The following is a 10,376-nucleotide window of genomic DNA, read 5'->3' as shown; positions in this document are numbered from 1 at the left end:
TCCTCGGAAGCCGGGACCCTGCTCTGCGCTCTGCGTCCTCTGCGTTCTGCGGCAGCGCGTGACCGCGCGCGGGGCGGGGCCTCGGGGGCGCGAGGGGCGGGACGGAGGCGCGGCGCGTACCGGCGGGCGCTCAGACTTGAAGAAGAGGCAGCGCGACAGTGGCGGGAGCCAATCGCAGCCAGGCCTCGGGAGCGGAGAGGCCGGGCTGGAGACTTCGGAGACCGCGGTGCAGGTGGGTGATCGCGGGGCACCGGGGGAGCGTCGGGGGCTCGCCTCGTTCCCGGGCCAGGGCCGGCCTCGTCGTCCGCAAAGCCGAGGGCTCTCTGGCCTCGGTCGCCCATGCCGCTCGTCTTGAGCCGGGGCGAGGGGGCTTCCGTGACACAGGGCGCCGCGGGGCGCTTCGGGAGTTGTTTCCAGGGCCCCGGGTTGCCTCCCCCAACACCCGACCCCGGAGGTCTGAGCGCCCCGAGGCCCTTCCGGCCCTATGCCCGCCCCGGCCCCCAGCCCCGCCTCACTCCTCCTGGAGCGGCACGGCCCCCGCCTTAAGCCGAGACTTCGGGCGAGCCACGGAGCCGTGCAGAGGCCGTCAAGGGATCCAGGGGCTGTTTCTGCGTTTGCCAAGCCCGGGCCGGAGCCCTGGGGAGAAAAGTGAGGATTCTGTTGTTGAGGCGCCGGTGGTTCCGTTCTTATTACGGGTCCTGGCTCTGAAAGCAACGGAACCAAGTTAAATAGTTTCAGGAGCCCTTCATAGTTGCTCTGCGCCTTTGCTCAGATGTTTGTGATCAAAGATCTTGCGGCTTTGGGGCCAGGGAACAGTTGAGATCTGTAGATGAATATAAATGCCCATCTTTGAGATAGATTAAATGCCACGCTGTGTGATTCAGCCAATTCCCTTCTTCCTTTGGCTGCCAGAGAATATTAACTAAAGGCCAGCAGTAGTACTTAACAGTTACCTGCGGCTTACTTCCGTCTTTTTTAAAATGGGTTCTATTCTATTTTCATTTATATTTATTTCTGTTAACTTTTCGTGATATCAGCCCCCCTCCAGTCATTTCAACTAAATGGGATCTTGAACACAAGCAAACACAAATCCTCAGAGGGCTTTAAAATTAATAACTCGCTTCACATATCAGTGTGGCTAATACTAAAAACGTGTCAGGTGCTTTATCTGCTTACAGTCTGGCAAAGAAGATGAAACATGTACAAAAAACTACAGAAAGAGAAAATGTAAAGATATGTGAAGTATGAAGTGCTGATACCCATACCAGCAATGATTGTTACTAATTTCTCTATTTTTAACGTTGTGTAGCTAAGCATCATATTAAAACTTTTCCATTCTTGTTTATTTGAACTTTTACAATTTTGGTATATTTATGTTTCTAAACCACTTATATGTTCATTATCTCACGTGTTCTATGCAGTAATTTTTACTGATGCAGAAACTGAGATGAGAAAGAGAATTTATGGGATTACTTAAACTCAGATTTAGAAATTTATGGTCTACCCTTTTACTATTCAACTAAGCTTTGTGTATTCACTCTATAGAGCCTAATGTAGGCAGGTAATGTAGTGATTATTTGTACTTGTTCTCTCAGAATATTCTCCGCAACTTCCATCATCACATTCCTTGTTTTTCTTTGTCATTCAGGTCTCAAATGTCATACCAAAGAGAATGTCTCCATGGAACATGTATAGAAAGCTCACTCTTCCCATTCCCTAACCCCCAGCCCTGAGCCTTACCTTAGTCGACACTCTTTATAGGTTTGTTTAATGTAATCCCCTTCCCCATCTACTTTTATTTTTTATTTTTTTATTTTTTTTTGAGGATTCATTGAACATTTATTTGGACAGGGTACGGAGTTGAGAGTGTCACTTCCTAGGCACCCCATCTACTTTTAAAATTCTTACTTGTCCTTGAAGGCTTAGCTCAAATCTAAAGGACGACCACAGCGTACTAAAAAAAAAAAAAATATATATATATATATATATATATATATACACACACACACACATATAGTCTATACAATTCGTTTGACAATTATTCTAGTACTATTTTATGACATCTCTTCTGTTGGCCTGAATTATTTATATGTGTGTTATCTTGCAAATTAGAATGTGAACTGCTCAAGGGGGATTTCCTGTGTATCTTGTCCTTTACAAATAGTTTACTTCAGCAAATGTTTTTGATGAACTTTTAATAGATTTTACTCTTCATAAGCCAATACTGGTATTTATATTCTACCTTTACTTTTTTTACTTTTTTCTTAAAGACGTATAAAGTGTGAAGTTAATAGCTTGCCTAATTATATGCAATAAACCCAAAAATGTATTGCAGTATTTTTTACTGCATTGGTTAGGGGAAAAAAAAGGACTAAAGCTTCTGAGAGCATTCATCTTGCCAGATCCTGATCTGTGGCTTCTTAGGATTATGAGAGACTTGTGTTCTATTTTCAGTTCTATCACCAGTTATCTTTGTGACTTTGGGTAAATAACATAACCTCTCCCAAGTATCAGTTTTAGTAGAAAAGTATCAAGTGAAATCCATCTCTAAAATTTGGTGATTTTTTTTTTTTTTTTTTAGGTAGTGTTCATTAGTTTTTTATTCTATTGCAAAATCTTGATTTCCCCTATTCCTTTAATTCCTGTATCTGATCTGTCCCAAAGTTCTATTGGTTCTATTTCTAAAATAGAGCTAAAATCTATTTCTAGTCTCTAGTCTAAACCATCGTCATTTCTAACCTGAAATACTGATTAGTTTTCTATCTTGTTCAGGAAAGGGAAACATTCTCTTCCTGTGTCTGTCCTCCATGACAAGCACTCCTGAACCAGTCTTCAGAGCTAAGTTTATAAGGCTGTGCTCTTAAGCCCAGTGCTGTAGACCTCTTTATTTAAGCTAAGGAGAGAGGAAACCTGAAAAGTGTTGTGGCACAGAAAAGAAGGGGGAACTAGTTAACAGAGTGAACACCTCTGAGAGGTTATAAGATGAAGGGAGAGAAGTTAGCATTTGACTGCAAGTTGAAAGTGTGGTGACATTGACATGAACAGTTTATATTCATTTTTATTTGTATTATTTATTTATTTTATTGAAGTATAGGTGGCTTACAATGTTTTGAGTATACAGCCAAATGATTACATTTTATATATATATATATGTATATGTATATATATAAATGAGACTTTGAATATAGTGCCCTATGCTATATAGTAGGTCCTTGTTTATTTTATATATGTAGTGTGTATCCTTTAATTCCCAGGTCTCAGTTTATCTCTTCCCCTATTTCCCTTTTGGTAACCATCAATTATTTTTCTATGTCTGTGAGCTTATTTCTGTTTTTAAAGTCAGTTTAATTGTATCATTTTTTAGATTCCACATAATAAGTGATATCATATGATATTTATCTTTCTGTGTCTGATTTATTTCACTTAGTGTGATAATGTCTAGGTCCATCCATGTTGCTGCAAATGGTATTATTTCATTCTTTTAAATGGCTGAGTACTATTGCATTTATATATCTATCACATATTCTTTATCCGTTCATATGCTGATGGACATTTAGGTTGCTTCCTTGTCTTGGCTATTGTTAATAGTGCTGCTGTGAACATAGGGTGCATGTATCTTTTCTAATTAGACTTTTTTTCTTTCTTGAATATATGTGGGATTGCTTGATCATGTGGTAATTTCGTTTTGTTTTTAAGAAGCCTTCATACTGTTCTCCGTAGTGGCTGAACCAGTTTATATTGCTACCAGTAGTGTAGGAGAGTTCCCTTTTCTCCACATGCTCTGTAGCATTTATTTGTAGGTTTTTTTGATGATGGCCATCCTGACTCATGTAAGGTGGTACCTCATTGTAGTTTTAATTTGCATTTTCCTTATAATAAATGATGTTGAGCATCTTATTATGTGCCTGTTGGCCATCTGTGTGTCTTCTTTGGAGAAATGTCTGTTTAGGTCTTCTGTCTATTTTATGATTAGGTTGTTGATTTTGATATTGTGTTGTATAAGCTGTTTGTATATTTTAGAAATTAAGACTTTGTTGATTGTACTGTTTGCAAATATTTTCTCCCATTCTGAAGGTTGTCTTTTTGTTTTGTTTATTATTTCTTTTTCTGTGCAATAGATTTTAAGTTTAATTAGATCCTATTTGTTTATATTTGCTTTTGTTTCCAATTCTAGGCGAGAGATACAAAAATGTTGCTGGGATTTATGTCAAAGAGTTTGTTTTCCTCTAGGAGTTTTATAATATTGGGTTTTGCATTTAGATCTTTAATCCATTTTGAGGTTTTTTTTTTTTTTTTTTTATCTGTATATGTGTTAAAGAATATTCTAATTTTATTCTTTTACTTGTAGCTGTCCACTATTCTCAGCAGCTCTTATTGAAGAGACCATCTTCTCTGTTGTGTTGTAATTGATTGACTATAAGTGTGTGGGTTTATTTCTGGGCTTTCTGACCTTTTGCATTGATCTGTGTGTGTGTTTGTACCAGTACAATACTGTTTTGATTATTCTAGCTTTGTATAGGCTGAAGTCAGGGAGCATGATTCCTCCAGCTCCATTCTTCTTTCTTAAGATTGTTTTGGCTATTTTGGGTCTTTTGTTTTCCATACAAATTTAAAAAAATTTTTGGTTCAGTGACAGGAACAATGTTAATAGAGTGAAAGAGAAGAACCTGATTGTAGTGGATTGAGATAATAATTGGTTGCAAAGTTACTGCAGACAATTCTTTAAAGAATTTTTTCTGGGAATAAAAGAATAGGATGATAGCTAGCAGAGAGTGCAAGGTCAAATGATAGATTTTTGTTTGATGTTTGTTTAAAGATGGGAGACAGTAAAACTTGTATACTGATAGAAAATGTCCAGTAGAGTGGGAGAAATTGTGAATGTATGAGTTTGTATGTGTGTTCACCACTCAGAAGTGTACTCCACAGTGGAGGACCTTGTCTCTAATGTTTTTGACTCTGTGTCCAATCTCTGGAATAGTGCTTACTACAATAATAGTTACTTCATAAATATTCTAATATTTGTTGAATAAATGAAAATTTAGACTCTATTTATCTTAACTTCTTTCAATTCATTCTTTACACATCAGCCAGATGGATTATTTTAAAAAAATAAATCGGATTATGTCCCTATCTAGTTCAGTTTTCCATAAATCCAGTAGGAAGTCAAGAAACACCCGAAGTAACAGGCAAATTTGGCCTTGGAATATGGAATGAAGCAGGACCAAGGCTAATAGAGTTTTGACAAGAGAATGCACTGGTCATAGCAAACACCTTCTTCCAACAGCACAAGAGAAGACTCTAACATGGACATCAGCAGATGGTCAACACCAAAATCAGATTAATTATATTCTTTGCAGCCAAAGATGGAGAAGCTCTATACAGTCAGCAAAAACAAGACCGGGAGCTGACTGTGGCTCAGATCATGAACACCTTATTGCCAAATTCAGACTTAAATTGAAGAAAGTAGGGAAAACCACTAGACCATTCAGGTATGACCTAAATTAAATCCCTTACGACTATACAGTGGCAGTGATAAGTATATTTAAGGGACTAGATATGACAGACAGAGTACCTGATGAACTATGGATGGACGTTCATGACACTGTACAGGACAGAGGGATCAAGACCATCCCTAAGAAAAATAAATGCAAAAAAGCAAAATGGCTGTCTGAGGAGGTCTTACAAATAGCTGTGAAAAGAAGGGAAGCGAAAAGCAGAGGAGAAAAGGAAAGATATACCCATTTGAATACAGAGTTCCAAAGAATAGCAAGGAGAGATAAGAAAGCCTTCCTCGGTGATCAGTGCAAAGAAATAGAGGAAAACAATAGAAGGGGAAAGACTAGAGATCTCTTCAAGAAAATTAGAGATACCAAAGGAACATTTCATGCAAAGATGGGCTCAATAAAGGACAGTAATGGTATGGACCTAACAGAAGCAGAAGATATTAAGAAGAGGTGGCAAGAATACACAGAAGAACTATACAAAAATGATCTTTACAACCCAGATAATCACAATGGTGTGATCACTCACCTAGAGCCAGACATCCTGGAATATGAAGTCAAGTGGGCCTTAGGAAGCATCACTATGAACAAAGCTAGTGGAGGTGATGGAATTCCATTTGAGCTATTTCAAATCCTGAAAGATGATGCTGTGAAAGTGCTGCACTCAATATGCCAGCAAATTTGGAAAACTCAGCAGTGGCCACAGAACTGGAAAAGGTCAATTTTCATTCCAATCCCAAAGAAAGGCAAAGCCAAAGAATGCTCAAACTACTGCACAATTGCACTCATCTCACATGCTAGTAAAGTAATGCTCAAAATTCTCCAAGCCAGGCTTCAACAATACGTAAACCGTGAACTTCCAGATGTTCAAGCTGGATTTAGAAAAGACAGAGGAACCAGAAATCAAATTGCCAACATCCGCTGGATCATTGAAAAAGCAAGAGAGTTCCAGAAAAGCATCTATTTCTGCTTTATTGACTATGCCAAAGCTGTTCACTGTGGATCACAACAAACTGAAAAATTCTTCAAGAGATGGGAATACCAGAGCACCTGACCTGCCTCTTGAGAAACCTGTATGCAGGTCAGGAAGCAACAGTTAGAACTGGACATAGAACAACAAACTGATTCCAAATAGGGAAAGGAGTACATCAAGGCTGTATATTGTCATCCTGCTTATTTAACTTGATGCAGAGTACATCATGAGAAACGCTAGGCTGGATGAAGCACAAGCTGGAATCAAGATTGCCGAGAGAAATCTCAATAACCTCAATAATCTCAGGTTTACAAATGACACCACCCTTATGGCAGAAAGCAAAGAAGAGCTAAAGAGCCTCTTGATGAAAGTGAAAGAGGAGAGTGAAAAAGTTGGCTTAAAGCTCAACATTCAGAAAACTAAGATCATGGCATCACGTCCCAACAGTTCATGGAAAATAGATGGGGAAACAGTGGCAGACTTTATTTTTTTGGGCTCCAAAAATCACTGCAGATGGTGACTGCAGCCATGAAATGAAAAGATGCTTGCTCCTTGGAAGAAAAGCTCTGACCAGCCTAGATAGCATATTCAAAAGCAGAGACATTACTTTGCCATCAAAGGTCTGTCTAGTCAAGGCTATGGTTTTTCCAGTAGTGATGTATGGATGTGAGAGTTGAACTATAAAGAAAGCTGAGGGCCGAAGAATTGATGCTTTTGAACTGTGGTTTGTAGAAGACTCTTGAGAGTCCCTTGGACTTCAAGGAGTCCAACCAGTCTATCCTAAAGGAGATCAGTCCTGAGTGTTCATTGGAAGGACTGATTTTGAAGCTGAAACTCCCGTACTTTGGCCTTCTGATGCGAAGAGCTGACTCATTTGAAAAGAACCTGATGCTGGGAAATATTGAAAGCAGGAGAATAAGGGGACAACAGAGGATGAGATGGTTGGATGGCATCACCAACTCAATGGACATGGGTTTGAGTAAGGTCCGGGAGTTGGTGATGGACAGGGAGGTCTGGCGTGCTGCAGTCCATGCAGTTGCAATGAGTCAGACACAACTGAGTGACATAACTGAAATCCAGATGCGCTTAGAATAAAATTCCAGTTCCTTGCGTCTTACAAGATCCTGCACGAGGTAGCACCAGCCTTCTGTAGGCCTGTCTCTCCAACATTCTTGCTGTCATTAACTACACTCCAACAATGCTGGCCTTATGTCATATTCTAAAACTGAATGACCCTTTCCCACTTTAGGGCTTAATACATAATTTCTCTCACCACCCCTTACCTTCTCATCTTTCAGGTGTTAACTTATGAAACCAGTTCAGGAAGGCTCTCCCTGAAATTATAGTGGATTGAAAGCATGTTCTCTGGAGCCAAACTTTCTGGGTTTATAGCCTATCTCACTGCTTACTTGCTATCCATTATTATTTTCAAGATTTTGTTTCAAGACACTGTTAAACCATTTTTCACATTTTATTTCACATACATAGGTAATGACAAATATATCATGACTTCTGCCCAGAAGTGATTATAAGATATATATCAATTTCAGGTATATTAAGTCTCATATTCCCTGGGTCTATAAAATAGAGATAATAGTAGTATCTATTTTATAGTAGTTGTTTTGGAGATTAAAGAGTAGGTAAAGATGTAGTTACAGAGTCTGGCACAGAGTAAGGTTATGTAAGTTTTCGCTGTTACCATTGCATTATCTGCAGTTGAATACCATCCACTGTTCATTTTTATTTTCTTTTTCCAGTTGTTTCTTCACAGAATGTATTATAATTTATAATTTGTCAGTCTTCTTTTCTATATACTAAACATCAGGAAAGCAGTGATCATGTCTGCCTTTATTCTCCTTGCTATCTGTAGTGTGTAATTCACTACCTGGCATATAGTTAGCACTCTGTAATAAATATTGAAATAGAATAGCTAGAAATGTCAGTGACTAAACTTCTATCAATGGGAGACTTAAAGAAATCAGAGCCTGCATCAGTCATAACACAGCTTTAGTTTAATATTCTCCTATCAATTTGCATATGTTCCTTTGTTGTTACTTAATATCAAAAGCTTGGTTATTAGGCTTGGTGCCTGTACTTTTAGTGACTAAATTTTTTTAAATCAAATTATAATGGAAGACATTAAAGGAAAAAAAAAACAAGTGAAATTTTGAAAATTGATTCAGTGATTTCAGCAGGAAGGTGAAGAGAAAAATGCCATTTAACTGTGACACAGCTTTTTATGACTTGGAACTTTTCATTCTCATGGCAAGCCCTTTTAAAAATAATCATATCAACCTTGTACACACATTTTAAAAAGTAAGCAAAATTAATTTGCTGAGATACTCACATTCAGAGCCTAACTCTTCTGTTCACCTTCAACTTAAAGTTGCAATGTCCATGTTTTTCTATATACATTGTTCTCTGTTATCAGGAGCATTAGTGATGTATGATTTTTTAAACAAAGTCAGTGTCCATTTTTATCTTCAGGGTTTTCTTCCAAGACTGATACACATCTTTCACATTTTGATGCACATAACACATGTAATAACACGTATCTTATGACTGCTGTTTAAAGTGGTTATTAGATACATTTCTATCAATTTCAGATGCATTAAGTATGAAAAATTGTGTCTTAAAATTAGTGAAATATGATATTGAACTTATAGAATATTTTGGGAAAAAAGAATTGCCTACAAATCTTTTATCCAGATTTAAGAATTGTTTAACATTTAATAATGTTTATTGCTAAGTATACATTATTATTGATTTTGACCATTAATATTTATATACCACTTGACAACATTAATATTAATGTCATTTAAGCAGCACTGCAGTACAATGTAATTTAATGTGTCCACTTTGCAGTTAAGGAAGCCAGAGCCTTAAAGAGCATCAGTAGGGGTCACTAGTCAGTGATGGATCATCTGGGACCCTATTCCTTCACCTCTCAATCCCAGGTTGTTTGCCATTTGCAAAATACACTTAATATTAGGAGTGAAAGTAAAAGTCACTCAGTCGTGTCCGACTCTTTGTGATCCCATGGACTGTAGCCCACCATTCTCCTCTGTCCATGGAATTCTCCAGGCCAGAATACTCGAGGGGTAACTGTTCCCTTCTCCAGGGGATCCTCCCAACCCAGGGACTGAACCCAGGTCTCCCGCATTGCAGGTGGATTCAGGCTTCCCTGGTGGCTCAGTTGGTTAAAGAATCCGCCTGCATTGTGGGAGACCTGGGTTGGGAAGATGCCCTGGAGGAGGGCATGGCAACCCACTCCAGTATGCTGGCCTGGAGAATTCCATGGACTGTATAGTCCATGAGGTTGCAGAGTCAGATACGACTGAGCAACTTTTACTTTCTTTTACCCCCTGAGCTACCAGGGGAGCCTTGTATTATTAGAGACTTACACAAACCAAACTTAAGAATAGAAAGTTTCAGCTTCTTGGATTTATCCTGTGTAGAGTACATGGATGGTGGGCTTTTATCTTTTATAAAAGTGACTAGCTGTGTATGATCCTAATATATTTGAGAATACTTGAAAATTTATAGTAAAGTTTGCATTTAGTGACTATCTTTGTATCAGTAGAAATAAGAATGCTGTTTTATAATTGGAGGATAATTGCTTTACAATGTTGTGGCGGTCTCTGCCATACATCAACATGATACATCATAATTAGATATATATCCCCTCCCTCATAAGCCTCCTTCACACCCCCTACACCCCCATATTCCACCCCTCTGGTTGTCACAGAGCACCAGGCTGGGCTCCCTGTGTTTTACAGCAGTTTCCTGCTAATTACCTGTTTCACTCATGATAGTGGATATATGTCAATGCTACTTTCTCAATTTGTCCTACATTTTCCTTCCCCCACTGTGTCCACAGACCATTCTCAATGTCGGGGTTG

The 10,376-nt window shown here is 38.8% G+C and overlaps 1 protein-coding gene across 2 annotated transcripts in view; it reads left to right on the top strand.

Annotated features, from left to right (window-relative positions):
• Positions 1 to 91: 91 nt before the first annotated feature.
• The window catches only part of KBTBD3 (kelch repeat and BTB domain containing 3), a 75,999-nt gene continuing 65,714 nt past the window's right edge, over positions 92 to 10,376 (top strand). The window contains exon 1 of one of the 2 annotated variants that reach the window (XM_027563984.1): positions 92 to 232. The gene's annotated coding sequence lies outside the window, so the exon portion shown is untranslated. Of the gene's footprint in view, positions 233 to 257; positions 649 to 10,376 lie in introns of those variants that run through there. The other variant, XM_027563987.1, reaches the window with a different exon arrangement.

The sequence above is a fragment of the Bos indicus x Bos taurus genome, chromosome 15 (genome assembly GCF_003369695.1).
Source record: "Bos indicus x Bos taurus breed Angus x Brahman F1 hybrid chromosome 15, Bos_hybrid_MaternalHap_v2.0, whole genome shotgun sequence".
Lineage (NCBI taxonomy): Eukaryota > Metazoa > Chordata > Mammalia > Artiodactyla > Bovidae > Bos > Bos indicus x Bos taurus.
This window is presented reverse-complemented; position numbering and strand designations above follow the sequence as displayed.